The sequence below is a fragment of the Gossypium hirsutum genome, chromosome A13 (genome assembly GCF_007990345.1).
Source record: "Gossypium hirsutum isolate 1008001.06 chromosome A13, Gossypium_hirsutum_v2.1, whole genome shotgun sequence".
Lineage (NCBI taxonomy): Eukaryota > Viridiplantae > Streptophyta > Magnoliopsida > Malvales > Malvaceae > Gossypium > Gossypium hirsutum.
Genome location: NC_053436.1, coordinates 90,576,861 through 90,602,366, shown reverse-complemented (window position 1 = coordinate 90,602,366; position 25,506 = coordinate 90,576,861). Strand labels below are relative to the sequence as shown.

Sequence of the window (25,506 nt, the reverse complement as noted above, 5' to 3'; positions counted from 1 at the left end):
GGGCTAGTGGATTGCTTCCGGGATACATCTGTACCTATGATTTCTTGAGATTTTCATCTCCGCGTGGTCATAGGGAAATGTATTCCCCTGGATCGAACTTGATCCATATGAGCCTATAATGGGTGAGGATTGAGGAATCTGCTGGTTCAGGTACTTTATCTCTAGAACCGAACCACATATAGTGAACCTTAAGAGCTATCCTTGGGTAAAACCGCATCGAGCCTTAGTATTTTCCCATATGTGTGTTATAATTATCTTTGTTGTGCTTGTATTTTATCACTTATATTTGATACAAACTTGTGTTTTGTTTTGATTATGTTTTGCATAGCATTGCATACTAAAAGAGGTGTTTGTCGAAACCCTTTTTTTTATTTGGAAAACAATAGGGATTGACATTAAAAACCGAGTGTGGAGTCGCCACCAATCTCTTGATTTAGGTGTGATTGGATCTCCTACTAAAACATTTTATTCAATAAAAAATAAATTTGATTTAGGCAAAATAAAGAAAAACGGGTTCGGGAGTCGGTTACGCATGAGGAAGGGTTAGCACCCTCATTACGCCCAAAAACTGGTACCAAATTGATTTGATGCTGTCCTTCTATCAAAAGTTTTTAAAAAAATATTTTATGAAGTATATAAAAAAATGTTTGAATAGCTCAAATTAGCTGTTAAAAATCTCTCGTTCTAAAGATATGCGGTTTCATACCCAGTACGATTGGATACGATCCCTTATACCTTTAAGATACGATCGATGTTCGAATTTTGAAAAAAAAACTCATACATTAAAAGTATAAAAGGTTATCTAAATATTTGGTTCACCGGAAAAGTCATACCCAGTACGATTGAACACGATTTTTCTTAATTCCCCAAATATTAGATATTGCCTTATTTCAGAAATTTAAAATAACTGAAATTTAGAAATTTGCTTAAAAACATGTTTATTCATTTTAAAATTGATGAAGTATTTAATGCATTGTAAAAAATAATAAATATGAAATAATACACTCAAAATACAATAAACCTTGCTCAATACATCTAACAATTATTCCAGGTGTAATGTAAAAAAGTTCTTTAAGCATGGATAATGAACAATTAATATAAAAATAATATACATGATCATAACACAAAATAAAATGATGTATAAAAGTATGTATGAAACAAAATGAAGAATTAATGATCATATAATATATATAAGTTGACACATTTGCGTAAAACTTGGGATATATGTTTATTGAAATAGTTATTATAAATCTCAAAATTCAAATCAAATTATATACAAAATATTTAAAACACAAATTTATTCAAAAATTGATAATTCACAAGATAACTTAAAAAATGTATTAAATATGAAGGAATAACAATTCATAATATAAAATAATGTACAAAATAGATTTATGAAACTTTTATATATAAATAAACATTGGGTATAATTATTGATAAAAAGAATGAAATTAATAATGTATAAAAAAATGAAGTAAATATATAAGTTATATAAGTAACAAAATATATATATGAAAAAACATAAGGATAATATGAAATACAATAAATTATACGATTTAAAGGGGTTCTTAAAAAACATTATACACATAAATAATTTTTAAAGAGGATATATATACATAAAAAAATATTTACATAAAGTTATAAGAAAATAATAACATGTATCATAGTAAAAATAATTTAATATATGCCATATACATGTGAAAAAATGTTAAAAATAATTATATGTCAAAATATTATTTAATTAAAATATGAATTATAGAATTAAACATAACTTATATACGTAATAATTTTAAAAACACAATTATATGAGTTTATTTTAAAAAGATATATATGTATAAGAATATCTTGGCTTTAATAATGAGTAAAAATTAAATATAAATTCTAAATATATGTTTAATAATAACTTAAATAATACACAAAATATGTGAGATTTTCTTTTTAAATAAGAAAGATATGTGAATAAATCTAAAAGAAATAAAAATACTGATGTTTAAAAATGTATTTAAATTATATATATATCAATAATTTTTGTATATGTATAGTTAAAATTTAGTTAATGTATATAACATGCGATTTCATTTAAAAAAAACAAATACAAATAACATTAATATGTGAAAAAAAAAAGAGTTAATTTTAATGTTAATAATGTTCATGGAATAAAACCAATTATTATGAGGTATATACATGCATAATAACGCATAAAACACTACATAAAATAGTATACAACATGGGGAACTTCAATTATTTAAATTACAACAAATAAGTGACCAACAATACAAATAATACCATTAATATTAACATTACAAATAATATAAACAATAACAAATAAAAATGTAAATAAAATAAGGATGAATACACATACATTAATAACAGGATTGAAAATATATGAGTGAATAAACCCAAATTTATAACATAAATATAATAAAATACTTAATCGAAATCAAAGCAAAATAAAAAGAAAATTTACAAAATAAGTAAAACTACTAATGGAGACATATATATAACACACATGAATTCACAGGGATCAAAATTGAAATAATCCCTAATCCTGAAACATTGCGTTGAGATATGGACTAAAACATAAAAGTACTTCAAATTTTAGGGATAATCTAAAAGAAAATAAAGCAAATCAAATGCAAATAGGAGCAGATTACAACGCGGTACAAGGAGGAGGGACCTTCCACACAAATATTCCATTCCAGGCGCAAAGGCACAAATTCGAGGCTCCAGGCGGGTTAACGTGCGGACCCTTCCCCCCCTGTGTGGCGCCGTTTTGCTTTGGATGTTTAAATGCCCATTTTCATTCATTCCTTTTCAAAGCAGACGCAAAAATAGAACTCTTGCTCTGTGTGGGTTCATTTCATCACGCAGCCCTTAACCTCCATCAGTTTGATGGCCAGTGGCGCGGATAAGGGCCAGATATAGCCAACGAAGGTCACCTTTCCAAAAATCAGGTAACTTCGCTCCTTTTTCTTTTTTTTTTTCCCACGAAAAAACGTGAATCTTATACTGTTTTTTTTTAAAAAACGATATAAATTTCACATATATTCAAACAAAACTTTAATCTCACTCGACCCTCGCCCACATCTATGTATATCTGAGATGTTTGGGGCTTTTCATCGGCGTCGGTCTAGATTTCCCCCTTTTAATACTCGTACTAAATATGCGAATCAATCAAAGAAAATAAAGAATAAATCCGGAATTCACCTTTCAAATTTTTGGCTAGATTTTTGAATATCTAATGTGCATGCGTGTATTGAGCGTAATCCCTTTTGTAGGTACAATCATCGGCTTTTATAGCTAAAATTTCAGAATAAAAATAAAATAAAAATACATTTTATTGTTGTCATCTACCGTATTCTGTTTCTATCCTTTTCTCGTGTATTCTAATGCAGGGATGGAGCAACGGCCGTACGGAAAAAATTGCTCGTGAAAGCCGTGATTCCAGCACTGGTGTGTTCTAGAAACCCCTAGTGCTTTCAGCTGCTGAGATTCCCCTTTTGGGGTTCTTTCAAGTTTGGGCCTTTTTGCAAATTGGGCTTATTGGCCTTTGGGCCTCTGTATATGTTTGGGCTATTTGTTAGTGTTTATTTAAGGTTATAAATGGACTATTGGGACTTTATTTAAGTTTATTTGACTAGCTATTGAATGTATAAATAAAATAAAGACCTGGGCAAAATTGGTTGACTACAGCTGCCCCTCTTTGCTCATTGGCATGTAACGGGAATAGAGCAAAGATTTCAAAAGAACTGATTTTGCTTGGTCTTATTGAATTTTGGCTTTTTGGCTTTTTGATGCTTCTCTTTTCCAAACACCTTTAGGAAGATGGGATTAAATCTGCTCCATTGCCGATACATGGAGATAAAATTCCATTTTCAATCTGCTCCACTGCCACTTCGAGGAGATAAGATCCTCAACCTTCAGTCTACTTCCTTGCTACTTCAGGAAGACTCATTCTTCAACCTGCTCCCTAGTTACCTCAGAGAGATGAGGCTGGAGGTAAAATCTGCTCCATTGCCAATATATGGAGATAAGATTCACCACTTGTAAAGATCTACTCCGTTGCGACTTCAGGGAGACAAAATCTTCAATTCTCAATTTGCTTCCTTGCTATCTTAAGAAGATCAAACTCATTCTTCAACCTACTTTCCTGCTACCTCAGAGAGATAAGGCTTAATAGTAAAATCTGCTCCATTGCCGATACATGAAGATAAGATTCACCATTTGCAAATATCTGCTCCGCTGCAACTTCAGGGAGATAAAATCTTCAATTCTCAATCTACTTCCTTGCTACCTCAGGAAGATAAGACTCATTCTTCAACCTGCTCTCCTGCATCTGCGAAAATTTGCTCCGCTGCAACTTCGGGGAGATAAAATCTTCAATTCTCAATCTGCTTCCTTGCTACCTCAAGAAGATAAGACTCATTCTTCAACCTGCTCTCCTGCTATTTCAGAGAGATAAGGCTTAGTAGTAAAATCTGCTCCATTGCCGATACATGGAGATAAGATTCACCATCTGCGAAGATCTGCTCCGTTGCAACTTCAGGGAGATAAAATCTTCAATTCTCAGTCTACTTACTTGCTACCTCAAGAAGATAAGACTCATTCTTCAACCTGCTCTCCTACTACTTCAGAGAGATAAGGCTTAGTAGTAAAATCTTCTCAATTGTCGATACATGGAGATAAGATTCACAATCTGTGAAGATCTGCTCCGCTGCAACTTTAGGGAGATAAAATCTTCAATTCTCAGTCTGCTTCCTTGCTACCTCAGGAATATAAGACTCATTCTTCAACTTGCTCTCTTGCTACCTCAGAGAGTCAAGGCTTGGTGGTAAAATCTGCTTTATTGCTGATACATAGAGATAAGATTCACCATCTGCAAGGATCTATTCCACTGCAACTTCAGGGAAATAAGATCTTCAATCTTTACCAATGTTGCTACATTGCCCTCCGGGGGACCTATCTTGTAGACTCCATGTTATATGCACATGCTTATGCCAAATAATTAGGATGCTATGATCGAAATGACCCAATGCTCCTAACTAAATACGTTATGAATAATATATGCAAAAATAAGGATGATTCCATTTTAACAAATTAGGGTATCGTCACTGTTGTTCATTAATATGCTGTTACTGACGCATTTACTCAACCATCCTCTTGAAGGAGTATCCCAAAGAAACAACCTATCTCGTCTGGCGAGCTTGCCCCACTGTAATTCCAACATTCCCTCTACTACTCCTTTTGAGACAAAACATTGTAACTCAAAGTTGAATTTCCCTTTGTTTAATCTGCTACCTCACTTCTCAGGTGCTATAGCCAAGTGTACATTTCTGCTTTTTGTATGAACGTCATTTCCTTTTTCTCGAGAATAAAATTGCACCATCAATACTATATCCTGCCTGTTTGCTCCATCATCATTTGGACAGAGATCTCAAAAAGGTGATTTATCCAAATATATCCTTGAACTAGAGCGTATTCTAAACAATTATCTCACTTCAGACTCTTGCATTATCTAGAAACTCCTAGAGTAATATGCAAAACTTCTATTATGAAAACACCACTAGTTCATTCATCATTATGTCCATGCAACATGCTTGCAATCAAATCGTGATAATGGACAAGAATGGAAATTAATTTTGAATTCAAAGTAAATTATCAAAAGAACAACAATGGCCATTAATTTGGGAATGTATATCTTGAAAAAGAAAGGATAAAGATAACCACTTTACTGAAAATGAATACCAAGTACCATTGTTATCGCAACCTGAGCTTCTCTGTACAAATTTCTTGAAGACCAATTCAAACTCAACATGTGTTTAAAAGATCAGAAGTACTTTGTCAATGCCCCAAGATACAACATATCCCCTTCATGGTTAATTCAGGTATATCAAGATCACAACCTCCTCACTTTGGATCCATATTTGAGCCGCCCTTTTCGGGTTTTCAACTTAAATTCCCTTTGTTCACAAGGCGCCCTTTACGGGTTTTCACCTTGGCCTCTCATTTTTTTCCTTTTTTTTCTTTATTATTGGGTCTCAAAGTGCCATTTGCGGGTTTTCACCTTGGCCCCTTTCCATTTTATTTGGTCCTAAAGCGTCCTTTGCTAGTTTTCACTTTAGCCCTTTTTTTCTTTTTTTTTTCTAGAAGCCTCAAAGCGCCCTTTGTGGATTTTCACTTTGGCTTCCCTCCCTTGTCAAGTGTAGTACTTTTTGACTGCATCCAAGTTCACTGGATTAAATAAATTTCTTCCATCCATTTTGGCCAGTATTAATGCACCACCAGAGAAGGCTTTCTTCACCACATAGGGCCCCTCCCAATTCGGCATCCATTTACCTCTGAAATCTTTTTGTATGGGAAGAATCTTCTTCAAAACCAAATCTCCCTCATGAAACTCTCTTAGGCGAACCTTTTTGTCATAAGCCTGCATCATTCTTTTTTGATACATCTGTCCATGCTGAATAGCCTTTAGCCTCTTTTCCTCAATCAAGTTCAACTGATCATAACGAGACTGTATCCATTCTGCTTCATCTAACTTCAATTCTGACAAAACTCGAAGAGAAGGTATCTCCACTTCAATGGGCAGAGCTGCTTCCATTCCATAGACCAATGAGAACGGTGTTGCCCTAGTAGAAGTTCTAACAGATGTTCGATAAGCATAAAGAGCAAATGGCAACTTTTCATGCAATCTTTGTAAGTTTCGGTCATTTTCCCCACAATCTTCTTGATATTTTTGTTAGCTGCTTCCACTGCTCCATTCATCTTCGTACGATATAGTGACGAGTTATGATGTCTAATTTTAAACTGACTACAGACCTTTGCTATTGTACTATTGTTCAAATTCAGTGTATTATCGGATATGATTTTCTCAGGCATTCCGTATCGACATATAATTTCCTTCTTTAAGAATCTACTGACTGTCGATTTAGTTACATTGGCGTACGAAGCAGCTTTCACCCACTTGGTAAAATAATCAATAACCACAAAAATGAAACGATGCCCATTTGAAGCCTTTGGTGAAATTGACCCTAAGACATTCATGCCCCACATGGAAAATGGCCATGGGGAAGTCATAACATGCAAGGGCGAGGGAGGTATGTGAATCTTATCACCATAAATTTGACATTTATGACATTTCTTAGCATAATTGATGCAGTCTCCTTCCATGGTAGACCAATAATATCCAAACCGCATAATTTGTCTGGCCATTGTGAACCCATTGGCGTGCGTTCCACAAATACCTTCGTGCACTTCTTCCAAGATTTTCTTGGACTTCACGGCATCCACGCATCTCAATAATACTTGATCCTTCTTTCTTTTGTATAAAATCTCTCCATCTAATACATAATCACAAGCGAGCCTTCTCAACATTCTTTTGTCATTCTCCGTGGCTTGATCTAGATACTCACGATTTCTCACATACCGTAATATATCCTGATACCAAGGATGATCATCTCTTTCTTCTTCCTCTATATTATAACAATAAGACGGGGCCTCATAAATACTCATCTGAATAGGCTTCACATCCTCTTGTCGGCTTACTTTGATCATGGAAGCCAAAGCATCTGCTATCAGGTTTTCTTCGCGTGGGAGATAATTGAAAGTAATATCATCAAACTCCTCAACTAACCCTAACACCAGCCTTCTATAATTGATTAGCTTAGAATCTCTTGTTTCCCATTCACCTCGGAGTTGATAAATCACCAATGCAGAATCTCCATATACTTCCAACGATTTGATCCTGCGTTCTATAGCTGCTCTGAGCCCCATGATACATGCTTCATATTCTGCCATATTATTTGTACAATCAAAATCCAATTTACATGTGAATGGATAATGATCTCCATTTGGGGATACCAGAACTGCCCCAACTCCATTACCCACAGCATTTGAGGCTCCGTCAAAATTCAATTTCCAACAGTGACCTTTTGTATTGTTTTCTTCAACAGCTGCTACATACACTATCTCTTCATTGGGGAAGTCAAAATTCAAAGGCTTATAATCTTCTAAAGCTTGGCTGGCCAGAAAATCTGCTATTGCACTCCCCTTTACAGCTTTTTGACTTATGTAAATTATGTCAAATTCAGAAAGCAAAATTTGCCACCTAGCCATCCTTCCGTTCAAGGCATTTGATTCCATCATATACTTTAAAAGATCAAATTTTGAGATTAGCTAGGTGGTATGATACAACATATATTGCCTCAATCTTCGTGCTGTCCAAACCAAAGCATAACACAATTTTTCAATTGGCGAATATCTCAACTCACACTCAGTGAATTCTTACTGAGGTAATATATCGCCTTTTCCTTTCTTCCTGATTCGTCATGTTAACCAAGCACAGATCCCATTGAATTACCAAACACGGTCAAATACAATATCAACGGCCTGTCTAAACTTGGGGGTGATAACACTGGAGGACTTGACAAATATTCTTTAACTTTATCAAAAGCCTTTTGACATTCATCGTCCCATTCACCTGGGTTACGCTTTTTAAGAAGACGGAATATAGGGTCACACTTCTCCGTTAATTGAGAAATAAACCGCGCAATGTAATTTAATCTTCCAAGGAAACCCCGACTTCTTTTTGGGTACGTGGTGGAGACAACTCTTGTATAGCCCAGACCTTCTCAATTCCCTTCTCACTGACCACAAAGCCCAATAGCTTTCCGGATCTAGCCCAAAAAGTACACTTTGTTGGATTAAGCTTTAACTGAAATTTCCTCAATCTCATGAACAACTTTCTTAACACTTGGATGTGCTCCTTTTCCGTTCGAGATTTGGCTATCATATCGTCAACATACACTTCGATTTCTTTATGCATCATATCATGAAATAAAGTCACCATGGCTCTCTGATACGTCGCTCCAATATTCTTTAATCCAAATGGCATCACCTTGTAACAGAACGTGCCCCACAAGGTTATAAAAGTAGTCTTTCCCATGTCCTCTGGATGCATCCTAATCTGATTATACCTCGAAAAGCCATCCATGAAGGAAAACAATGAGTAACCAGCTGTATTATCCACTAGTGTATCAATGTGAGGTAAAGGGAAGTTGTCCTTTGGGCTCGCTTTATTTAGATCTCTATAATCTACACACATTCGCACCTTGCCATCTTTCTTGAGAACAGGCACAACATTGGCTACCCATTCTGAGTACTTGATCACCTGAAGGAATCCTGCATCAAACTGCTTTTTGACTTCCTCCTTAATCTTTAAGTCGATATCTGGCCTCATTCGTCGAAGCTTCTACTGTACTGGCTTACAATCTTCTCTTATGGGAAGACAATGCACCTCAATGTCAGGACTTAAACCAGGCAGATCCTGGTATGACCATGCAAAAATATCTTTGAATTCCTGATGTAACCCAATAAGGTCTCGCTTTGTCTCTTCAGTTATGCATGTTCCAATTTTTACAACTTTCCTCTCTTCCAAAGTCACTATATCTATGGCTTCTTTATAAGGTAAAATTTGCTTTTCCTCTTGTTCTACCATCCTTAACAAATCTGGAGATAAATCACAATCTCTGTCATCTTCAAAGTCTTGAGATCCCTTTAAACACATGTCTCGCTCAAATCGTGATTCTGAGTCAGTAACAGCGTCGCTCATGACATTGATATCCAGGGACCTATTATAGGTACAAAAATATACAAAGAATAAATGAATTTGGTAATTATTATTTTGTGTGATATGTTTGTGAATGATTGAAAAAAGAATCAGGATAATTATTTAGAAAGAATAACACAATTATTGTGAAAAGAATAATATTTACTCAAAATGATAGCAAAAAATGTACTTCATTGAAATAATGATGTCTGAATATAAGCCTATTTCACAAAGAAATCTTTATTGTTTTTAGGCTTAAAACAACAAGTTTGTTTCAAACATTACTCTGAGTAAGCTCTAAAAACTACATGAAAATCTTCCGCGGTCCAATTGTTTAGAACACTCCCAGGCTCATATGGACGAATATTTGACGAAATCTCCTCTTCAATTGTCTCTTCAAATATGGCATTAATGTTCACATCTCCCAATGCTTTTTCCATGCTTTCTTTCTCCAGCATCCTTTGTTCAGGATAAATAATACCTCCTGATACAAACGACTTGGAGATATGAGGAATTATCATGGGCTCCCACTTGATTTCCCCACCACTCATTCGAGCTCTTCTTCTTTCTTGTCTTCTTTCTAGCTCCTTTTTCCTTTGCTTTGCATCTGGCTTGAACCCCAAACCAAAGCGATCCTATTTGTCTTTCAGCATTGGAACTGTAATTCTTCCTTGAAGGCATCTTCCAAGTCCCTTTCCTGGCATAGCTCCTCGCCCTACCGTCAATTGCAAACCCATCATCGTAGTTTTGGACATTTTTGGCTCCAGAATTCTACTTCCCTTAGTGATGAATGTTGCATTCACAAACTCTAAAGACCGGAAAGAACACTCAATGGCTTCCTCATCTGTTTTTACATATGGCGCATCACTGCTTACGGCCACAATAATATCTTTTTCAGTGTTTATCATTACCAACCGCCCTTCTGACACCAGCTTCAGCTTTTGATGTAATGATGAAGGTACTGCCCCTTCCGAGTGTATCCAAGGTTTTCCCAGTTGTAAGAGGGCTTAATATCCATTACTAGAAAATCTACCTCATACGTAGTTGGGCCAATTAACAAGCGTACCTCAATTCTCCCCATGACTCTCCTCTCTGTGCCATCAAATGCTCGTACTATGTCCTAACATCTTTTCATATGAGAACTATCCACAGGTAACTTATTTAGTAAGGACAAAGGCAACACATTCAATGCTGAACCGTTATCTACCAATACCCTTGGTAGCATGTACCCTTTACATCTAGTAGTTATATGCAAAGCTTTGGTAGATTCTATCCCTCCTGGTGGAATCTCATCATCATTGAAAAAGATAAAGTTGTCTGCACTTATGTTGTTAACCAACCGATCCAGTTTACTGACAGAAATATCATTAGTTACATATGTCTCATTTAGCACCTTCATCAATGCACTCCGATGCACCTCTGAACTCAAGAGTAGAGCTAATATAGATATGCGGGCTGGCTGTTTACGCAACTGTTCTACCACACTGTACTCGCTATGTTTCAAAAATTTCAAGAATTCCTTAGCTTCTTATTCTTTCACTGGTTCATTAACAGGCACATCAAACTCAACTGCTTTTCCTTTCTTTTGCTCAACCAGCACCTCTCTTTCTTTCACCAGTTCTGTTCGGGTATCATATCGCCTTCCACTGCGTGTATGAGAACCTATATTTTGATCCTCCTTTAACGGGCTAACTGAACTTTCTTTTCCCGGGATTTTCACATTACATTCATAATTCTAGGGCAACTGTTTACTATCTTTGTAAGAAAAAACTGCGGGCTTCCGAATTATAATCTTTGGCGCCATCTGAACTCTTGCTTCATTCCTAGGATGCGAGATAATAACCACAGGATAATTGACTTTTGGACTTGATGTGGACTCTGACGCACATATGTACTCCTCCTCATTGACCTCTTCATAAAATTCCATTTCCTTGCTGTTCATCAGGCCCTAAATAACAGTTCTAAATTCTTCACATTCCTGAATTCTGTGTCCCTTTTTATGATGGTAATCACAATAATTCTCCATCCCATTATCATTTCCTTCTGTGCTTGAAGTAACTAATCCCCTTCTTGCCATCTCTCTCCAAACTTGTCTCAAAGGAGTCTTTACCTCTAAAACGTCCCTTTTGGTCCTTCTTCCAATACCTCCATCTATTGTATTTACCCTGCCATCAGTATGATTAGGTAGTGGATTTTCAGCACTGGGTGCATTATCAAATTTCACAATACCCTTCTGGATAAATCTCTCTACCAGCTTCTTAAAAGTGGTGCAATTTTCTATCGAATGACCCACAATTTCTGCGTGATACTCACATTGGGCATTAGCATCATACCGTTTAGGGAACGGAGGCTGTATTGGCTTCAAGTAAAAAGGTGCCACCACATGTGCATCGAACAAACTTTGATATAATTCTTTGTATGTCATAGGAATCGGTGTAAATTGAATCTTCTCATTATTCTGCCTGGTCCCTGACTCTTGTCGTGATGAACCCTGACCAGCAGTTGTTGCTTTTGGTTGACTCACAGTAATAGACTTCGAATATCCCATATTCACATTGTTCACCTCATTCTCTTTCTTCCGTGGCACAGACCTTTTAGCACCTTCTCCGGCGTCTATCCTTCTATTTTTTTATGGCATTTTCAATCATTTCTCCTGTCATGACCACATCAGCAAAGCTTCTCGTGGCACTTCCTAGCATATGCGTTATAAACGGGGCATTTAAAGTATTAATGAAGAGCATCGTGGTTTCTTTTTCCAATAGCGGTGGTTGAACCTGAATAGCCATTTCCCTCCACCTCTGTGCATACTGCTTAAAACTTTCATTTGGCTTCTTCTCCATATTCTGCAGAGTAATTCTATCAGGAATTATATCTGTCACATGACTGTATTGCTTCATGAATGCCTACGCTAAGTCTCTCCATGAACTAATTCTGTTTCGATTCAATTGATTGTACCATTTAGCAGTTACTCCCACCAAGCTATCTTGGAAGCAATGAATCAGCAATTGATCATTATGAACATACCCTGTCATCCTTCTGCAAAACATAGTGATATGAGCTTCAGGACAACTCGTTCCATTATATTTCTCAAATTCTGACATCCTGAACTTGTATGGCAGTACTAAGTCTGGGACCAAACTCAGATCCTTTGCATCAATCCCAAGGTGCCTATCACCACTCTCCATTGCTCTGACTTTTTCCTTTAGCCATTTGCACCGTTCTTCTAACTGCCTTTGTGATTCTGCCTTTGCTCTTTCCTCTTTTGCAACTTCATCCAAATCAAGGACCATTGGATTATGTGAGTTATTACCAGGATTATAACTTAAACCAGCTTGAAAATTCATTGGAACCAAAACCCCAGCTTGAAACTGCTGAGGCCTGATTGTAACAGATGGCTTCTGCAAATTAATTTCTGGTTGTGTCTGCATATGAATAGGAGTGAAGCCAGGAGGATATTGGGGGTCTTCATTACTTTCTCCCATATTATCCATTGGACCTTTTCCCTTATCCATTCTTCTCATCAGCAATTGGGACAACTGACTCATCATCTCTCTTTGGGTCTCCATCATCTGTTCTTTCATCTCTTGCTGCATCTTATCAAGCCATTCTTGCATCTGCAACTGCATTTGCTCTTGCATATCCTTTTGTATTTGTTCTAACTTTTTCAGTCTTTTGTCCATTGACTTAGTCTTTTTCCTCGTACCGTAGGGATGCGTATTTGGTGTATTTTCATTGGTTTCCAGATTACTGAAATAATTTTTTAATTAATTAGAATCTTATTATGACCTTGATGCATATGATGTAATGTAATGCAAAATGCATGAATGTAAAGGAGGCATCAATTCTGATTCAATTCCTTCTAGAAAATTTCACTAGAAAATAAAACTCTTTACATAAAACTGAGTTACAAATATGACTTCGCCCTAACACTCAGGGCCTTAATTTTCCTAAGCAATGAAGCTAGTTCTTGTCCCCTATTTGACTCCAGCTCGTACTTCACACTTAATACGTCTGCTTGTACTGCCAAAGACTGCAAGTAGTCAGCTACTTCTCGAATTTACGTTACAGTTTCTCCCATGATGTAATCCCTGCTTCTAACTTGTTCTTGAGAGTGATGAAGCTGATTCTTCCATTGCACCTTATTTGCCTCCAAGAACTCAATCCTCATTTCACAATTCTGCAATGCCGTCTCTAACTTTTCTATTTTCCCTTTCATCTCCTCAATCTTACTTAAGCTTGCTTTCAACTTGGTCACAGAATTGCGATTCTAGTATAAACACAGAGATCTCTCAAGTTCCGCCACTCTGGCTCTTAGTTCATCCTTCTCATTCTTACTCTCTGACAGACTTCTTTCCAAAGCTTCGTTCTGAGCTTGAACCTCCTAGAACCTCTTTTCCCATTATTCTGCCTTAGCCCTTTCTTCTCGAACCTCTTGGCGCCATTGTTCCGAAGTCTTTCCTAGCCCAGCAGTCCTCATTGATAAGCGTAGTTTCTTGTAATCTGTTTTCAAGCCTTCCAAATATTCCTCAACTTCACCCTTCTTTTTTTGTAGTTTTTCTGCCTCTGACTTTTGAATCTCCACTTCTAACTTCAATTGCATCTTTTCTTCTTCCAACTACTCGATTTTCTTCCCAAACTCGGAACTCTTCTTCTTAAAATCTTGCTTTATAATTTCTAACTCTGACGGGGCAATTTGTAACCGTTCCTCAGTCGGCCGAGCGTTTTCCGAACTTGGTCGAGGAATATTGTCATTGACTCTTTTCTTAAACCATCCATTATATTCGGGTGTTACCATAGAACCAACAGTCAGCCTTTTCATCCTGTGCATCTACCTCCAAGTATTAGACAATTCTTGAACCTTCTTCCTATAATGGTCTCCTTTATATGAAAGTTCGCACTGAGCCAACCCGTGCGTCGTAGGTATGAACTGCCTCGACTTATACTACCTTAGTGAAAGTAAATGAGTATATCTAGTAGCTCCCCAGATTCCTAATAATGGCACCCAATTATAGTCTCCACATCGATACAAGGTTTCGTCAGGAACCACCCAGAAAGCCCTCTACTCTACATTATCTTCCTTGAGATTTTGGAGAATTTCCATCCATTTCTCTTCCGAAATATCTTCTCTCCTTTGCATCGCTATCTCTTCTTTTAAAGGGGAGTAACCTTCGAAGAAAACTTGGTACGATACCTTATTTACTTTCCAAAAATGCCCGTGAAACCATACCATTAACAACTGTGCACAGCCAATAAATCGATCTTCCCCTGCCCTCCGGCACATGCTCAAAGATCTAAACGTCTCGGCCAATATTGCAGGTACAGGTGTGACTCTTTTCCCGAGACGATCAAACAAATCAGTGACTACCTCATCAACATGTCTTAAAGCCCTAGGAAAAATCACCAATCCATAGATGCTTAAGGCAAAAATTTCAACCCTTTTCTTCTCATCTGGGTGCGTCAAAATCAAATTTCTAAAATTTTCCCAAGGAATACACTTGCTATACCCCTTCTGATGAATTCGAGCAATGACCCAAGATTCACTCATCCCTGAAATATTCACCAACCTCTTCGCAAAAGTTTGACTATTAGTAAGCTTAGCATAAATTTTCCTGGCTTGAGCCTTTAGACTTCTCAAAAAAGTAGTGTATTCTTCTAAGGTAGGAACCAAATCTACTTCTCCAAATGTGAAACAATTATAAGTAGCATTCCAAAATTGAGCCATACCTCGGAACAAACGCTTATCCACCTTAACATCAAGCAAGTACGGTATATCACCATAACTCTGGTAGAACAACTGTTTAGTGCCCTCATCCCAACTAGTCCATATATCCTTCAACTCCTGCAGGTCATTCTGTGTTACAATAATGCGGGTAAAGTTCTGCAACTCTGATGTATATCCTTCTATCAGGCTATCCCCTTTCTCGGTTTGCAACTTCTCTGACCATGCACGGACGGCCGCATTATCCTCAACTTTACTAAGAAATTCATTCTCCATATTAAACTTTCTAACTTAGCAATCGAATACGAACCAACACCTCTTTTAGTATGCAATGTCATGCAAAACACAACCAAAACAAAGCACAGGTTAGTATCAAATATACGCAATAAAATACAAGTATAACATCAAAAATAATCATAACACACAAACTAAGGTTCGACGCGGCTCTACCTAAGGATAGTTCTTAAGGTTCACTATATGAAGTTCGGTTCTAGAGTAAAGGTACCGGAACCAGCAGATTCCTCAATCCTCACCCATTATAGGCTCATATAGATCGAGTTCGGTTCAGGGGAACACATTTCCCTATGACCATGCGGAGATGAAAATCTCACGAAATCATAAGTACGGATATATCCCGGAAGTAATCCACTAGCCCATACGGACGTGAAAACCTCACGAAAGCATAGTTTCTTTACTCCCACATAACAGGTATAACCACAATGGTCATGCAATGTAATGCCATATTTATTAGACAAGACTCGAACCACAACAATCATGCAAACAAATGCAATTAAAAGAAACATGATTTTCAAAACAAAATTTCAATTTTTTTTGACAAAAGGATAACAAACAATCAATTTTATGGCCTGACTCTCTTTGTTCAATCCCCAGTGGAGTCGCCAAGCTATCGAAACCCTTTTTTTAATTTGGAAAACAATAGGGATCGACATTAAAAACCGAGTGTGGAGTCGCCACCAATCTCTTGATTTAGGCGTGATTGGATCACCTACTAAAACGCTTTATTCAATAAAAAATAAATTTGATTTAGGTAAAATAAAGAAAAACGGGTTCGAGAGTCGGTTACGCATGAGGAAGAGTTAGCACCCTCATTACGCCCAAAAACTGGTACCAAATTGATTTGATGCTGTCCTTCTATCAAAAGTTTTTTTTAAAAAAATATTTTATGAAGTATATAAAAAAATGTTTGAATAGCTCAAATTCGCTGTTAAAAATCTTTCGTTCTAAAGATATGCGGTTTCATACCCAGTACGATTGGATACGATCCCTTATACCTTTAAGATACGATCGATGTTCGAATTTTGAAAAAAAAACTCATACATTAAAAGTATTAAAGGTTATCTAAATATTTGGTTTACCGGAAAAGTCATATAATTCCCAAAATATTAGATATTGTCTTATTTCAGAAATTTTAAATAACTGAAATTTAGAAATTTTCTTAAAAACATGTTTATTCATTTTAAAATTGATGAAGTATTTAATGCATTGTAAAAAATAATAAATATGAAATAATACACTCAAAATACAATAAACCTTGCTCAATACATCTAACAATCATTCCAGGTATAATGTAAAAAAGTTCTTTAAGCATGGATAATGAACAATTAATATAAAAATAATATACATGATTATAACACAAAATAAAATGATGTATAAAAATATGTATGAAACAAAATGAAGAATTAATGATCATATAATATTATATAAGTTGACACATTTGCGTAAAACTTGGGATATATGTTCATTGAAATAGTTATTATAAATCTCAAAATTCAAATCAAATTAGATACAAAATATTTAAAACACAAATTTAATCAAAAATTGATAATTCACAAGATAACTTAAAAAATGTATTAAATATGAAGGAATAACAATTCATAATATAAAATAATGTACAAAATAGATTTATGAAACTTTTATATACAAATAAACATTGGGTATAATTATTGATAAAAAGAATGAAATTAATAATGTATAAAAAAATGAAGTAAATATATAAGTTATATAAGTAACAAAATATATATATGAAAAAACATAAGGATAATATGAAATACAATAAATTATACGATTTAAAGGGTTTCTTAAAAAACATTATACACATAAATAATTTTTAAGGAGGATATATATACATAAAAAATATTTACATAAAGTTATATGAAAATAATAACATGTACCATAGTAAAAATAATTTAATATATGCCATATACATGTGAAAAAATGTTAAAAATAATTATATCTCAAAATATCATTTAATTAAAATATGAATTATAGAATTAAACATAACTTATATACGTAATAATTTTAAAAACACAATTATATGAGTTTATTTAAAAAAATATATATGTATAAGAATATCTTGGCTTTAATAATGAATACAAATTAAATATAAATTCTAAATATATGTTTAATAATAACTTAAATAATACACAAAATATGTGGGATTTTCTTTTTAAATAAGAAAGATATGTGAACAAATCTAAAAGAAATAAAAATACTAATGTTTAAAAATGTATTTAAATTATATATATAAATCAATAATTTTTGTATATGTATAGTTAAAATTTAGTTAATGTATATAACATGCGATTTCATTTTAAAAAAAAACAAATACAAATAACATTAATATGTGAAAAAAAATAGTTAATTTTAATGTTAATAATGTTCATGGAATAAAAAGCAATTATTATGAGGTATATACATGCATAATAACGCATAAAACACTACATAAAATAGTATACAACATGGGGAAATTCAATTATTCAAATTACAACAATACAATAATACCATTAATATTAACATTACAAATAATATAAACAATAACAAATAAAAATGTAAATAAAATAAGGATGAATACACATACATTAATAAAAGGACTAAAAATATATGAGTGAATAAACCCAAATTTATAACATAAATATAATAAAATACTTAATCAAAATCAAAGTAAAATAAAAAGAAAATTTACAAAATAAGTAAAACTACTAATGGAGACATATATATAACACACATGAATTAATAGGGATCAAAATTGAAATAATCCCTAATCCTGAAGCATTGTGTTGAGATATGGACTAAAACGTAAAAGTACTTAAAATTTTAGGGATAATCTAAAAGAAAATTAAGCAAATCAAATGCAAATAGGAGCAGATTACAAATCGGTACAAGGAGGAGGGACCTGACGCACAAATATTCCATTCCAGGCGCAAAGGCACAAATTCGGGGCTCCAGGCGGGTTAACGCGGGGACCCTTCCCCCCTATGCGGCGCCGTTTTGCTTTGGATGTTTAAATGCCCATTTTCATTCATTCCTTTTCAAAGCAGATGCAAAAACAGAACTCTTGCTCTGTGTGGGTTCATTTCATCACGCAGCCCTTAACCTCCATCAGTGGCGCGGATAAGGGCCAGATATAGCCAACGAAGGTCACCTTTCCAAAAATTAGGTAACTTCGCTCCTTTTTCTTTTTTTTTTCCCACGAAAAAACGTGAATCTTATACTGTTTTTTAAAAAAAAAACGAAATAAATTTCACATATATTCAAACAAAACTTTAATCTCACTTGACCCTCGCCCACATCTATGTATATCTGAGATGTTTGGGGCTTTTCATCGGCGTCGGTCTAGATTTCCCCCTTTTAATACTCGTACTAAATATGAAAATCAATCAAAGAAAATAAAGAATAAATCTGGAATTCACCTTTCAAATTTTGGGCTAGATTTTTGAATATCTAATGTGCATGCGTGTATTGAGCGTAATCCCTTTTGTAGGTACAATCATCGGCTTTTATAGCTAAAATTTCAGAATAAAAATAAAATAAAAATACATTTTATTGTTGTCATCTACCGTATTCTGTTTCTATCCTTTTCTCGTGTATTCTAATGCAGGGATGGAGCAACGGCCGTACGGAAAAAATTGCTCGTGAAAGCCGTGATTGCAGCACTGGTGTGTTCTAAAAACCCCTAGTGCTTTCAGCTGCTGAGATTCCCCTTTTGGGTTCTTTCAAGTTTGGGCCTTTTTGCAAATTGGGCTTATTGGTCTTTGGGCCTCTGTATATGTTTGGGCTATTTGTTAGTGTTTATTTAAGGTTGTAAATGGACTATTGGGACTTTATTTAAGTTTATTTGACTAGCTATTGAATGTATAAATAAAATAAAGACCCGGGCAAAATTGGTTGACTACAGTGTTGATTCGTATTCGATTACTAAGTTAGAAAGTTTGACATGAAGAATGAATTTCTTAATAAAGTTGAGGATAATGCAGCCGTCCGCGCATGGTCAGAGAAGTTACAATCGGAGAAAGGAGATAGCCTGGCAGAAGGATATACATCAGAGTTGCAGGAATTCACTCGCGTCAATGTAACACAGAATGAGTTGCAAGAGTTAAGAGATATATGGGCTCATTGGGATGAAAGAACCAAACAGTTGTTCTATCAAAGCTATGGTGATATATCCTATTTGCTAGATGTTAAGGTGGACAAATACCTGTTCTGAGTTATGGTTCAATTTTGGAATTCTGCTTACAAGTGTTTCACTTTTGGGGAAGTGGATTTAGTGCCTACCATGGAGGAATATACTACCCTACTCAGGTGTCCAAAAATTCAAGTTAGAAAAGCTTATGCCAAGGTTTTTAATGGTCAAATTTTTGCGAAGAAATTGATGAATATTTCAGGGATGAGCGAGCCTTGGGTCACTGCTCGGATTCAACAAAAGGGAGATAATAAATGTATCCCTTGGGAGAATTTGAGAGATTTGGTTTTAACGCATCCTGATGAAAGAAAGAGGGTCGATATCTTCGCCTTAAGCATTTATGGATTGGTAATTTTTCCTAAGGCTTTAAGGCACGTCGATGAGGCAGTCACTAATTTATTCGACTGTCTTGAGAAGGAAATCACACCTATGCTTGCAATATTGGCTGAGACGTTCAAATCCTTGAGCATGTGTCGGAAGACAGGCGATGGACGGTTTATTGGGTGTGCACAGCTGTTGATGGTGTGATTTCATGGGCATTTTTGGAAAGTAGACAAGATTTTTTATCAGGTCTTTTCTGAAGGTTATTCCACGTTATAGGAGGAGGCAGTCATACAAAGAAGAGAAGGTATCTCAGAGGAGAAGTGGATGGAAATCCTCCAAAACCTCAAGGAGGGGGACATAGAGTGGAGAGCTTATTGGATGGTTCCTGATGAAATCCTGTATTGATGTGGGGACTTTGATTGGGTACCGTTGTTAGGAATTTGGAAAGCTACTGGGTATACTCCATTGTTTGCATTAAGGCAATATAAATTGAGGCAGTTTGTACCCATGACTTACGGGCTTGCTCAGTGTGAATTCTCCTTTAAAGGTGACCACTATAAGAAGAAGGTTCGAGAACTGTCTGATGCTTGGAAGCAAACTCGATGGATGAAGAGGTTGGCTGTCAATTCCATGATGACACCTGAATACAACGGATGGTTTAGAAAAAGGGTCAATGAAAACATTCCTAGACCAAGTGTAGAAGATTCTCGACTTGTGGAGGAACAATTACAAGTTGCCCCGTCAGAGTTGGAAATTATAAAACAGGATTTTGAGAAGAAGAGTTTTGAGCTTGGGAAGAAGATTGAACAGTTGGAGGAAGAAAAGAAGCATCTGAGATTAGACGTAGACATTCAGAGGTCAGAGGCTGAGAAGTGGAGAAGAGGGAAATGTAAGGCCAAAGAGGATCTAGACAGTTTGAAGACGGATTATAAGAAGTTATGCCTGTCTATGAGGACTACTAGATTAGGTAAAACTTCAGAGCAATGGTGCCATGAAATCCGAGAGGAACAGACCAAAGTCGACCGATGGGAAAGGAAATTCCGAGAGGCTCAGGCACGAAATAGGGATTTAGAGAAGAGTCTGTCAGAAAGCAGAAATGAACAAGGTGAATTAAGCCGTAATACCGTAATAGAGTTGAGGGCAAGCTTGAGCAAGGTAGAAGAAATGAAAGGAAAAGTAGAAGAATTAGAAGCGTCACTACAAAGCTGTGAGATGCGGATTCAATTTTTTGAAGCAAGTGAGGAACGTTGGAAGGAACAACTTCACCATGCGCAAGACTAAGTCAGAAACAGGGATTACATTATGGCGGAAGCCATAACCCAGATTCGGGAGGTAGCCGATTACTTGCAAGTTTTAGCGGTGCAAGCGGACACACTGAGCGTGAAGTACGAGTTAGAGTTAGATCGGGGGCAAGAGCTAGCCTCGTTGCTTAGGAAAATTAAGGCTCTGAGTATTAGGGTGAAGTTTTATTTGTAACTCAGTTTTATGTAAAGAATTTTATTTTCTAGTGAAGTTTTCTAAAAGGAATTGAATCAAAATTGATGCCTCTTTTGCATTCATGCATTTGCATTGCATTACATCATATGCATTTAAGGTCATAAAAAGATTATAATTAATTAATTAAAAATTATTTCAGTAATCTGGAAACCAACGAAAACCAACCAACTACACACCCCTACGGTACAAGGAAAAATACCAAGTCAATAGACAAAAGACTTGAGAAATTGGAGTAAATGCAAAAAGACATGCAGGAACAAATGCAGTCACAGATGCAAGAGCAGCTAGCCAAGATTCAGCAAGAGATGAAAGAGCAAATTATAGAATCCCAAAGAAAGATGATGAGTTAGTTGTCCCAACTGCTGATAGGAAGAATGGGTAAAGGAAAGGGTTCCATGGACAATGTTGGGGAAAATAATGAAGACCCTCAATATCCTCTTGGCTTCACTCCGACACATGTACCGATACAACCTGAGATTAATCTAAAAAGACCATCTGTTACAATTAGGCCTCAGCAGATTCAGGCTGGAGCTTCGATACCGATAAATTTTTGAGCCAACTCAGGCTCTAACCCTGTTAATAACCCGAATTATCCGCTTGTTCTCGATTTGGATAAAGTTACAGAAGAAGAAAAGGCAAAGATGGAATCATAGAATTAATTAGAGGAACGGTGTAAATGGCTGGAGGAAAAATTCAGGGCGATAAAAGGTGCCCATAGTCGTCACGGAATTGACGCTAAAGACCTAAGTTTGGTCCCAGATTTAGTCCTTCCCCCTAAGTTCAAAATGCCTATATTTGAGAAGTACAATGAACGAGCTGCCCTGAAGCTCATATTACTATGTTTTGCAGGCGAATGACTGGATACGTCAACAATGACCAGTTATTGATTCACTATTTCCAGGATAGTCTGGTTGGGGCGGCATCCAAATGGTATAACCAATTGAGCCGTGCTAAGATTAACTCATGGAAAGTCCTAACTTAAGCCTTTATGAAACAGTATAGTTATGTGACAGATATGACTCCTGACAAGATTACTCTCCAAAATATGGAGAAGAAACTGAATGAAAGTTTCAGACAGTATGCGCAAAGATGGAGAGAAGTTGCTATACAAGTTCAGCCGCCGTTTTAGAATAAGAAACTACGATTCTCTTTATCAACACTTTGAAGGCTTCTTTTATCACTCATATGTTGGGGAGTACCACCAAAAGCTTCTCAGACATAGTGATGATAGGTGAAATGATTGAAAATACTGTGAGGAGCGGCAAAATAGAAATAGGGGAAAGTACCAAAAGATTGGCCTCGAGGAAAAGAGATAACGAAGTGAACAACATAATCACATTTAGTAAGGGTCAGTCTAAGTTACTCACTATAAACCAACCAAAGATGGTGACTGCCAATCAACATAGCACTGTGAGATAAGAATCCAGCGCGACAGCGAACACAGAAAGACTACAGTTCACGCCTATACCCATGACGTATAGGGAGCTGTACCAGAACCTATTCAACGCTCATGTAGTGTCCCCTTTCTACCTGAAGCCACTGCAGCCCCCGTTTCTCAAATGGTATGAAACAAACGCCCAATACGAATACCATGCAGGAATCACTGGGCATTCGATCGAAAACTGCACTGCGTTCAAGAAGCTAGTTGAAAGATTTATTAAAATAGGTATTGTAAGGTTTGACGACCCAACAGTACCCAATGTAGCAGGAACCCGCTCCCCAATCATACTGACCAATGAGTAAACGGGATAAACAAAGGCGGAAGTAAAAAGATCAAATATGGGGTTACAGAAGTCAGAACCCCATTGAGACGAGTGTGGAAGGAGATGGTTAAGAGAGGATTGATTGTGTAGGATTCGAGAGAAGAACCTGAAGAAGAGAGGAACTACTGTGAGTTCCACAACGAGGTGGGGCATGAAATTCAAGAGTGTGTGGAGTTTAGAGCCCTGGTGCAGGATATGATAAATAATAGAAAAATAGAGTTTTATAAAGAAACCAAAAACCCCAGAAAGGGAGATATATGTGCGTTAGAGGGAAAATTGACGGCGCAGAACCAAACAATTAACTACCCCGTGGTCATCATATTATGACGCAAAAATAATGAAGCGGGAGTGCAAATGCCACCGAGAGTCATAATCCAAAGACCTGCAGTCTTCCCCTATCAAGACAGTAAGAGGGTCCAATGGAATTACGACTGTAACGTAACGATCCCAAGAAAAGAGAACCTGGCTGATGCTTTAAAAGAAGACCAATATATGGGCTCCTATACTCGTAGCGGAATATGCTACGATTCAGCAAGCAAGAAATCAGAACCCTCAAAAGGAAAAGCCATAGTGGCTGAACAGAAGAAGGAAAAATTGGCCAAATCTGAACTTCTTGTTAATGAGCCAGTAAACGAAGATGAGGCTAAGGAGTTTTTAAAATTTCTAAAGCACAGTGAATACAGTGTTATGGAACAACTGCGTAAACAACCAGCTCGTATCTCGGTGCTAGCCTTACTCCTAAGTTTGGAAGTCTATCGCAGCGCGCTGATAAAAGTTTTGAATGAAACATACGTTGCTAATAATATCTCCGTCAACAAGCTAGACTGCTTGGTTAGCAACATAAGTACCGATAACTTTATCTTTTTCAATGACGATGAGATACCACCCTGTGGCATGGGGTCAACTAAAGCTTTACACATCACCATACGTTGTAAAGGGTATGCGCTACCAGGAGTACTGATTGACAACGGGTCAGCCTTGAATGTCCTATCATTGTCCACACTAAACATATTACCTGTAGACAACGCTCACATGAAAGAGTGCCAGAACATAGTGAAAGTATTCGATAGCACAGAGAGAAGGGTGATGGGCAGAATTGAGGTACCTTTTCTGATCGGGCCAAACACATATGAGGTGGATTTCCTGGTGATAGATGTCAAGCCTTCATACAACTGTTTATTGGGGAGGCCTTGGATACATTCAGCTGGGGCAGTGCCCTCATCGTTGCATCAGAAGTTGAAGTTAGTATCGGAGGGGCGATTGATAACGATAAATGCTGAAGAGGATATCATTGCAGCTATAAGCAATGATGCACCCTATTTGGAGACAGATGACAAAGCAATCGAATGTTCATTTCGGTCTTTGGAATTTGTTAATATGACATTCATTACTGAGAGAAGCAAGATTCTGAAGCCAAAATTATCTAAAACTACACGGATGAGTCTATAGTTGATGGTTGGAAAATGAGCTCTACCGGGAAGAGGACTCGGGAGACATCTCCAAAGAAGGGTTGAAACGTCAATATTGAAGGACAAGAGAGACCGCTTCGGCTTAGGATTTAAGCTAGATGCAAGACAAAGGAAAAAAGAGCTGGAAAAGAAGCAGGAAAAAAAAGAAAGCACAGTTGAAGGGGGAGGAAATCAAATGGGAGCCAATGATACTCCCCCATATATCGAAAAATTTTGTGTCCGGAGGAATCATTCATCCCGAGCGGGGCACGCCAAGAAAGGAAACCATAGAAGAAAAGTTGGAAATCAACGCCACATATGAAGAAGGGGCTGGAGGAGAAAATTTTTTGGGCATTTGCCCCTAAATACCTGGAAGTGTTTTGGATAACTGGACTGCGAAAGAGATTCCTTTAGCTTTTAGAGCTGACTCAGAGTAATGTCCAAAACACACTTATTGCTCTAGGCCTAGAAGTAATAAGAATCTTTTGTGAAATAGGCTTATGTTCAAAAACGTTATTTCAATAAAATGCACAGTTATTATCATTTTGAGCAGATATTCTTTCATTCTTTTCATTTCATTCATAATTATATTATTCAAATGATTACTTTTGGATTCTTTGGTCCTTCGGACATTCTTTTAAATATTCTTTCGTTCTTCATTCATAATCATA

General features: G+C 36.3%; 1 long non-coding RNA gene across 1 annotated transcript; it reads left to right on the top strand.

The window, feature by feature from the left end:
- The first annotated feature begins 2,816 nt into the window (after positions 1-2,816).
- Positions 2,817-3,768, top strand: LOC121212464 (uncharacterized). The gene is made up of 2 exons (XR_005907681.1): positions 2,817-2,954; positions 3,396-3,768. It is a non-coding gene; the product is annotated as an uncharacterized lncRNA (long non-coding RNA).
- The last annotated feature ends 21,738 nt before the right edge of the window (positions 3,769-25,506 follow it).